This window comes from Oryzias latipes, chromosome 18 (genome assembly GCF_053564925.1).
Source record: "Oryzias latipes strain Hd-rR chromosome 18, Olatipes_Hd-rR_3.1".
Lineage (NCBI taxonomy): Eukaryota > Metazoa > Chordata > Actinopteri > Beloniformes > Adrianichthyidae > Oryzias > Oryzias latipes.
Window position 1 is genome coordinate 18,580,943 of NC_136254.1, and position 9,994 is coordinate 18,590,936.

The window sequence follows — 9,994 nt, forward strand, 5'->3', positions numbered from 1 at the left end:
ATCTGTCTTATTTGCAGTAATTACACTTCCATGCCTTAAATGACTTTGAAATATCAAAAGATATCTATCAGCTTATGTTTTCCGGTTCACACCCATACCGGTTGCTAATAAGACAACTCGGGGGGGCACCTCTAGATACTCCGGTATGGATGTGACACAAATGAAACTCCGACACGGATGCTAATTTGACACACACAAGCGGTTTGAAGTTATTTTTAAGAAGTTTAAACAGCAGCGTGATTGTGAAAATGAGCAGATGCACTGTACCTCAAAACCGCAGACACCTGACACTAGTTTGATGAAGAGTTATTAAAAGCAAAAATAGAATAGAAAAGAAAAAAAAGGGTAGTGAGGTGATAACATTTGCCACATGTGTGGTGATATTCCCACCAAAAGAAAGATCAAATCCAAGAAGTAATTTGACTTGTTTCATTCTGTCTGATGAGAGGTTGTGTTCAGTAAAAATGGGTTCAGTTGCAGCCCGGTCGTAATTGTTGGCAAGAGTGGCAGAGTGATTTTTTGCTGCTGCTAAAACCTCCTGGGAGATTCACAGCTTGAGCCTTGGGACCACCGCCAAACTAGTTTAAGGTCACCTTGGCGACGGAGCTGACAAAGAAGCAGAAAGCGCCGGTACAGCCGCTCATCTGAAATGCTGCTCTCCCTAACATTTGATATGAAAGGAGGGGTGGGATGGTAGCTGGCAATCATCTGTCTCGCAATACTACCCACTCATCAGCTGCATCAGCCGCACTCCCACACCTTTGCTAAAGCAGTTTCATGTTTCACCTTCCCTGAGTGCGGCTCCAGCCTACTCATTCTGCCCCTTCTCTGAACCCTCCGAACCATTTCCCCATCGCCGGGATGTGAAGCCCGTGCTCCACCTAACAAGGTCCTGCTGACCTCCAGCTTGTGTCCTCTTCAGCCTTGGCCTTGGAAAGCTGTCCTCGCTGCAGGGTTTGCAAGTTTAATTAACCCCGAGCCTGATTCAAGCCAATTTCAAGAGCTCACTAGCATCTGGACTGTTACAAGTGGTGGTGCAATTACATCCACAGTTACACACTTGACTCCTTACAGCATAAAGAGGATAGATTAAGGGTAACAGCGCACCAAGATTTTTTTTTTACTTATTATTAGAGAAATTATTACGATAAGGTGAAAATGCCCCCCCCGCCCCAAAAAAAGGGAAAAAAGTAAAAAAGAGGTTTAAGTAGCAATCCAATTAATTTAATCCCACCGCTCACAACTGTGACTGTAAAAGACTTACATTTCTAAAAAAATGTTACAGAATCATCCATCAATGCATTTTCAAAAAAATAGTGAAATAATCAATGACTATTTATTTTTTGAAAATGCACAATGGCGCAGTGGTTAGCGCTCTTGCCTCACAGCAAGAAGTTCAAGTCCCGGCTTGGGGACCTGAAACAGAACATCAATGGGGCACCTTTCTCTGTGGAGTTTGCATGTTCTCCCCGTGCATGCGTTGGTTTTCTCCGGGGTCTCCAGCTTCCTCCCACTGTCCAAAAGCATGCTTCAAAGGTTAATTGGTTAATCTAAATTGTCCTTAGGTGTGAAAGTGAATTCGTGTGTGATTGAGGACATTCTACCCTGCGACATACTGGTGAACTGTCCAGGGTGTCCCCTGCCTTCGCCCACAAGTGACTGGGATAGGCTCCGGCAGCCCCGTGACCCCTGTTTGCACCAAGAGAAGAAGATGATTCGTGTTGATCGTGGTAACCCTTGTGCTATCTTGCCTGCAAGGCACTTTAACTTTAGGAGTTGGGTCATCTGGACCCCACAAGACAGTGAGCTGAACCTTTTTTCTTCAATGATTTGTGATCTTCACTGGTGTCCATGGATTACATGAAATCTTTCCACCTTTATCCACCTTTGTCATGGTAGGGAGAACACGTAAATGTAAGGATGGGGGTCATCTGGACCCCATAAGATAACACAAGGGATAAGGGTTGAAAAGTTACGGTAGTCAAAGGAATGTAAACACTGGAGCTAAAGCTCTGGTTTAAAGGGGTTTTACAAATATGAACCCTTTTGTTAAAGTCAATTTTGAAAGGAATAACACAATTACCATTTTTTGTTTCATCTGGCACGCTAAAACTTTATTTAGTAGTGGAGACCTTAACAGTTACCATTTATTCATATTAAAAAGGTATGCCATCTTGTCTGCAGCCAGATCCACGTTTTTTAGTCATAGACTTTTTCAACTACCCAACTACTACGTTTGTGACAAAAAAGCTAAACACCACTAGAAAAGATTGGTTAGAGTGCGCCAGCTGTTGAACATCTGTGGTTGATGATTGTTTTTACTCTGTGGTCCACTTCATTGTCTGCCACTTCAAAGCTCTTATTTTGGTAAAAATAAATAAATAAATAAATAAGCAGCTGCAGTAACTGTGTGATGTTTTCATGCCAGGTGTTATTGCACCTGGTTTTTGTCAGAATTAAAAACTACTGCAGAAGTTTGTTATGATTTGCAACACAATATAACAATGCTCACATGAAAAAGACAATCAAATAAAGTAAACATTTAAAGGAAGTATCAAAAAAGTTTACAAAAAAGGTAAAAGAATGACTTGTTTTCTTTAGAAATACATGTTCCTACTTCAGTGTCGTTGTTGCCCAAGTTGCTCCAAAGACAAGTTTAGAGAAATTGTATTTTGTGTATTTTCTTTGGGGGAAGCTTCTTAACATGTTCACTCCCTGCTCCCTTTGCAAGTGTGCATCAGATGGACTACCTATGAAAGGGGAAAAAAAATTTTTTTGAATGAAAACATAGCCCTGAAGTCTCTTCATTCATACTGGTCGGCCATGTTTCACACATCAATGAGAATTAGTAATTTCAAAGAAGTGATGTAGGGGGGACTGAGTTTGCCATTTTGTTTTTTTACCTTTAGCCCTACAACCACTACCCCAATGATGCCAAACACCAGCAGACACACAATACACAACTGAATTCTTTTGAAATTTTGAATTAACGTGTGCATTCATATCATTCATTTAAAAATATAAAAAAACATAAAAAACAGAAACAACATTTTTTCTGCAGCTCTAATAATTTTTCATGGGCAAAGACGGGCACAATATCAATAACACTGACAAAAATAGAAAACTATTTTTGATACAATTAGTTGTTATTAGTTAACGAGCATTGAATGCTCACTATTACATTGAAAAGAATCATACAATCATAAAATAGTAAAAGACTTGAAAATAACATTATTTTGGAAAACCAAGACTGAACAAACATGAATAGACATTATATTTTATAACCTTTAAGAATTTTAGTTAATGTCAACCTTAAAAAAAATTCAGATTAAATCTTCTATGTCATTTTACTTTTCCAGTTTTGTGGTTTCCAGGTTGTCCGTTGCAGAGTAAAATGACCTGTGGTAATAGTTTCCCCTTCCAACTGGGCAGACAGCTCAAAAAAGAGAAGCTCTTCAGCGCAGCTGTGATACCTGGACAGTGTGGCAACCTTTTTTTCAGCGCTGCTGCACATCACTGTCTCAAGAAATTGGAAACAGAGGAGCACACATCTCGACATTGTTGGATATCGGTTTGACATTGGGCATGTGCATCCAGTTGTGGTGGTTAGTCGTTGCTCAAGAACTTCCCAGTGAGAACAAAGGAACAAACAATGGGCCCTTTATTGTATTTTTTTTTTTATGAAACTGCACACATAGAAAAGAAGATAAAGGACAAGCTGCAAATGTATTCTCTTTTATCTGAGTTACTGAACAGTCAAACTATGCATCTACGTCCGCTTCCCTCCAACTTTTGGAAGATAAGCCAGGGCGATAACTGCTGTATTCTCTGTACTATTGGGCGCACCATCAATAATTCGCTTCATTTCAGACTCGGATGCGGTCCATAAAAGCAGACAGATACAACATACATAATAAAAAAATAATTAAACCAATAAAAAAACAAAACTACAGTTCACAACCATTTAAAAAAAAAGAGTATAATCTATGTGCCCAGTGCTTCCACAACGCAGAAGTGTAGCGGCATGAGCTCCTTTGGGATCAGTCAGAGACTGAATCATTCTCTTCTCTTGGTGCAAACAGGAAGTGACCAGCTCTGGTCATTTGACAATTTTTAGACTTGTCCAGGCGTTCCATGAGTACGGTGGCCCTGAAGTGCAAACCATTCAACAAATCACTCGATACAAAAACATTTTTAAGATCACAGCAACAATTTAAAAAGCGTATTACATTTTAGAAAACAAAACAAAATTTCAGAAACCAAAACATAAAAAAGAAAAAAGAAAAAAAGATTTCAGAAAACAAAATTAATTTCCAGAAAAAAAAAGAAATATTACAAAATGAAAACATTTCAGAAAAAAAATTAATTTCCAGAAAACAAAATGAAATAAAAAAAATGAAAACATTTCAGAAAAACAAAATGAAATATTAAAAAATGAAAAACATTTCAGAAAAAAATGAAATATTAAAAAATGAAAAACATTTCAGAACACAGAATGAATTTCCAGAAAACAAAACGAAATCTTCAAAAATGAAAAACATTTCCAAACCGGAAGAAGCAGGTACTATGGGACAACGCTGATTGGATGATGATGTTTGTCAATCATTTGAACTGAAAAGTATTTTAAATGAAGCGATGCCGGATTTTATCGTCCAAACAACAATGTACCATGATAATTCCCGTATTTCCCATTTACATATTAAATCAAAAATGCAGCAAACAGATAATGAAGGTTTAAATTATTTTTTTAATATTTCGTCTGAAGCAGAACGGTCACCCGGAAGTAGTTTGTGTGGATGACGTCCGTTCTGCAGGTAAACAAAGAAAGGGACGGTAAAACGTTAACATAAACGTTAATCTTTGAATATTTAGCGGATGTGATGACAGAACGCACCCAGAAATATCAACACCAACCAGGTTTACAAATGTTTCAAAATGTCTGTGAGAGGATTCTGTCTAAAGCAGCAGCTGCGAAGAAACTGGTGTAAGACGGCGCACATCAGGAAATGCAGTCCCGCCATCCACTGATAAGGTATGGAGGCACATTTGTTTGATCTAATAAATTTAGCGTTAAACGTGATTTCTAGGTGGGTGTTTACAGACAGATCCAAGATCCTTCAGTCATACGTTAATGACAGGTTACCTCATCAGCTGGAGAGGGGGGTCACGTGGGCAGGATTCTCAGACAGGTGTACCAGCAGCATAAATCAGCAAAGCTGTCAAGTAAACTGCAGCAGTTTGTGTCTCAGAATAACATTTATGAATGCTTCTTATTCACACTATTAAGATCTGTGACTTTAGAGTGTGTCAGTGCACAGAAACATGACAGTAAATGACTGGATGTGCACATCATCAGACATGTACAGGTGTGTAACTAAAGGTGGCAAAGTCTGTAGTGTAAAATAAATCTTTAAAAAAAACGTTTTAGTCTTTCAGACAGAGGAGGAATACCAAATTGTTTTAGAATGTATTTTTTATAAGACTGAAATAATGTATTTTATTCTGAGTTTGGTGTTTTGACCCCTCCCTAATGAATTTCTGGTTTAACCCATTTTCTCCTCATTTTGATGAACTCAACTTTTTCCTGAATGAAAGATGAACGGCAGCCGATGTTTTTCTGTCAGGGATTTTTAATTTATTAATTTATCTCTGTCAGGGATTTCAATGGAGCTGGAGTCCAGGGCAGAGGAAGCTGCAAGCATGTACGAGCAAGAACTGGCGTCTCTTACCTGTGCATCTTCCTCTGGATGTGATGCTGAGCAGCAATGTGGACAAAACTTCCCTGACATGACTCTTTTTTATATAGTTGTTAAGCACAAACAGACTTTTCCCAGATGCATTTTTTCCTCTAATAAATGTGACTGACAGGTACGCTGAGTAAATGCTGATTGTAAGCGCAACATTTGATTAACTGCATAAAGAAGCCCATAAAGGAAAATCCACAACTGTTTCTTTGTTTCTGTTACTGAATAACGTATTCACGTTAAGTTTTCAATAAATATACTGCATTGCTATGAAACAAATTTGTTTATTTTCATATCCATTATTACAATCCTCACATCAGCATTCAGTTTTTTCATTGACAAAAAAACATTTCTAAACAACAGCTTTGAAAATCAAACATCATCTTTGTTAATAAAGCTTTAAAACCTAAAATGGTAAACATGGAAAAACTCCTAAATGAAGCAAGTCTAATATGAACATTTTAAACTGGAGTTTTGCTTAAAGGAACATTAAGTTGTTTGGAGTTATACAAGTGTTTGATGCGATTCCTCATAGATGTGATTTCCAGATCATCAGCCCGACGCTAAAGCCAGGAATTGTGCTTCGTCTTTCACTCCCCACTGCATCATTTACAACTAATCAGGCTTATGCAGCAGGTTAAAGACGTTTTTTTAAAGGACCTGCAATTTAAAAAAAAAAAATTAGATATTAAGGTTAAATAATATTTATTGATTACATTTCACATAAATCATGGTGACTTGCCTGTACACTGCACAGTGATGAATGACTTTAGTCTTTTTGTATTTCCATGTAGAGCTGCCATCTGTTCTTCTGCAGCACAAACCTTTCTGGAACTTCGCTTTGAGTAACTTCAAGTGCAGAAATATCACATGTTAATTCAATTAAGTATTTTATAAACTTTAAAGTTCATTTTTAAGTTTCAGTATATGTGTATATGCATGGTTCTAAAATATACAATGCACTTAAATATTATTTCCCATAAGAACTTGTTTACTGATTTCAGTCTTAAAGTCGATTTTTAGCAACACTGATGCCATATAATTACTGTAATTACTGTATAAATCACAGAATATGCTGGCTCGGAGCTTTTTCTCTCATGTTGTCACCGAAAACGGGAACGGCTATCATGTGAAGACGGTTCGTCTCCATCGGGTTCTTTTTGCGCATGCGCAAGATAAAAAGAAATTATCTTTTCAAAGCAGCACTTTAACATCCTAAAATTAACATCCTTAGAGACATGTGACTGACAAAAGAAAAGATCACAGAATTGATTCTTACCTAAAGATGATTGACAGCGTGAACCTCGCAGCCGTAGACATTAGCGCACAGCGTTCAAAGTAAAAGTGCTCACAAACTACTTCCGGGTGACCGTGTGTCAGGCGAAATGTTAAAAAAATAATTTTAAAGTTCATTAACAGTTTGCTGCATTTTTTATTTGATATATAAATGGGAAATACGTGGATTATTATAGTACATTGTTGTTTGGACGATAAAATCCGTCATCGCTTCATTTAAAATACTTTTCAGTTCAAATGATTGACAAACATCATCATCCAATCAGCGTTGTCCCATAGTACCTGCCTCTTCCGGTTTGGAAATGTTTTTCATTTTTGAAGATTTCGTTTTGTTTTCTGGAAATTCATTCTGTGTTCTGAAATGTTTTTCATTTTTTAATATTTCATTTTTTTTCTGAAATGTTTTTCATTTTTTAATATTTCATTTTTTTTCTGGAATTTTTTTTTTCTGAAATGTTTTTCATTTTTTAATATTTCATTTTTTTTCTGGAATTTTTTTTTTTTTCTGAAATGTTTTCATTTTTTAATATTTCTTTTTTTTCCTGGAAATTAATTTTGTTTTCTGAAATGTTTTTTTTTTTTGTCATTTTTGTTTTTCAAGTTTTGGTTTCTGAAAATTTGTTTTGTTTTCTAAAATGTAATGCTGCTTTTTAAAAATTTTTTTTTTTTTTTAATTGTTGTGATCTTAAAAATGTTTTTGTATCGAGTGATTTGTTGAATGCTTTGCACTTCAGGGCCACCGTACATGAGGCTGTACGTAAACCTACGTAGTAGTGCTTCACAGGTGGGGATGTGAGCATCCACAAACAGCTGACTCTGTACCACCTGGGCATCTGCAGGCATCGTTATAGGCCACTATGAATTTACAGAATGTCCCACGTCCATGATTCCACCACAGAGGAGTCGTATACAGAAGAGTGCAGTAAGCTCTGAACAACGAAAACTTCACTTGAAGAGAACACATACTGAATTTTCCCATCAGCATATTTGCCCGAGCATAGAGTTTACAGTATTGTCTCTGATATCACACGAATCATCAGTAATGAAGTGTCCAAGATATTTGATAATTAAGGTTTATTCAAGAGGCTTTCCACAAAGCTTAAAAACAGGAAAGTTTACATTTTTGTCGTCTTTGGTCCTAACAATCATTATTTTGCTTTTAGAAAGGTTGTAGTTCATATCAAAGTCTCTGCCATAGTCAGAGCAAAGTATTTGTATCCCAGCACTGTGGGGGCAAGATGACAAGGTCATCAGCGTACAGATGGTTAAAAATTTGACATCCAACAACACACCCAGTTTTGCACAGATTTAACTTAGTAGATAGTTCATCAATATATACATTAAATAATAATGGAGAAAGGATCCCTCCCTGTTGAACGCCATTTGTTACATAAAAAGGCTCAGATTTGACAACCATTGCTTGATTTGCAATACCAGAAAGACAGGAATCGTAACAGATATTTCGGCACACCTCGGTAAATAAGCTTTTGAAATAGTTTGTGGTGGTTCACCCAGTCAAAGGCCCTAGTGGCATCAATAAGACACAATAATACAGATGTATTCGGATTCAGGTATTTCCAAACTTTTTCCTGTAATGCGTAAATACACATATCAGTGGCAAAGTGAATAAATATTTTCTTTTTAAATTATGTCGGCGCACTGATCTATATGTAGATACAAAAGAGTCAGAGATAAGTTAATTAATTAACTGCATTCAATGTTACTAGAACTTGTTTGTAACACGCTACACTTTAGTTACCTTAAAAGTAAAAAGTGTTAGCCGTCCTAGCATATTCACAATTCTTGTAACTCCCAATCATGTTTGCAATGCTTAAAAAAACAGACTGTTACCACCAATTGTTCAGTCATTTGTTCATCTTCTAAACCAGTTTTGTCCCTTTCGGAGTCACGGTGCTGCTGGAGCCTATCACAGCCACTCGTGGGCTGGACAGGTTTTCAGCCTGTCGCAGGGCCACAATTACACACCCATGCACACCTAGGGACTATTTACAGTAACCAATTAGCTCATGAAGCATATTTTTGGATGGTGGGAGGAAGCAGGAGTCCCCAGAGAAGATCCATGCATGCACGGGGAGAACATGCAGAAAGGTTCCCCATTGGTGTTCTGTTTCAGATCCCCCAGCAGGGAATTGAACCAGGGGCCTTCTTTGCTCACTCTTGTGAAACAAGAGTGCTAACCACTGCACCACCATGCAGCCACTAATTTATTATTCACTTATTAAAACAAATATTACTGTGACTATGCTAACACAGTCCAACAATGCTCACGTTAGCTGTAGTAGCAGAGTCACAATACCTGTAACACCCAACCTTATTAGTAGGATATAAAATAAAAAAAACAGACAGTATGATACATGTTAGCTGTGTTAGTGTATTTACAATAACACCCAACCTTGTTTGTAGCCCGTAAAAAACAGACTGATACTGCTAAAACAAATGATACTGTGATCACGCTAACTTCCAACTTTGTTAGGTTGTTATCGCTACATGTTAGCCGCGTTAGCGTATTCCCAGTAACACCAAATCTTGCTTGCAACTCATAAAACAAACTGACCAAGACCACTAAAACAAATGATACCTCTAAACCCAAACATTACTGTCAGTACTCTAACTCTCAACCTTGTTGAGAAAACCCAGACTGACACAGCTACAAGTTAGCCGAGTCAGAGTATTCACAATAATATCCAACCTTATTTGCAACATGTAAAAAGAAATGACAGAGCACCATGTACCTCTCAAAATAGTTTTAATATCAGTAAGCACAACCAGAATGAATCCATGAGGCACGCTAAATTACACAGCCCAGTGTTGTTTCTTGAATAAACACACACACAAAAAACGCTTTTAAGTGCGCCTCATTGTACGGAAAATACGGTTCATCTTTTTTGCTAAGCCACCACTGGGCTCAGAGGATGCTGGGAATTATTCATTGC

At 37.3% G+C, this 9,994-nt stretch overlaps 1 long non-coding RNA gene across 1 annotated transcript; it reads left to right on the forward strand.

Annotated features, from left to right (window-relative positions):
* Nucleotides 1–1,172: 1,172 nt before the first annotated feature.
* Nucleotides 1,173–6,173, forward strand: LOC144987103 (uncharacterized). The gene is made up of 2 exons (XR_013650960.1): nucleotides 1,173–5,032; nucleotides 5,657–6,173. It is a non-coding gene; the product is annotated as an uncharacterized LOC144987103 (long non-coding RNA).
* Nucleotides 6,174–9,994: the final 3,821 nt, after the last annotated feature.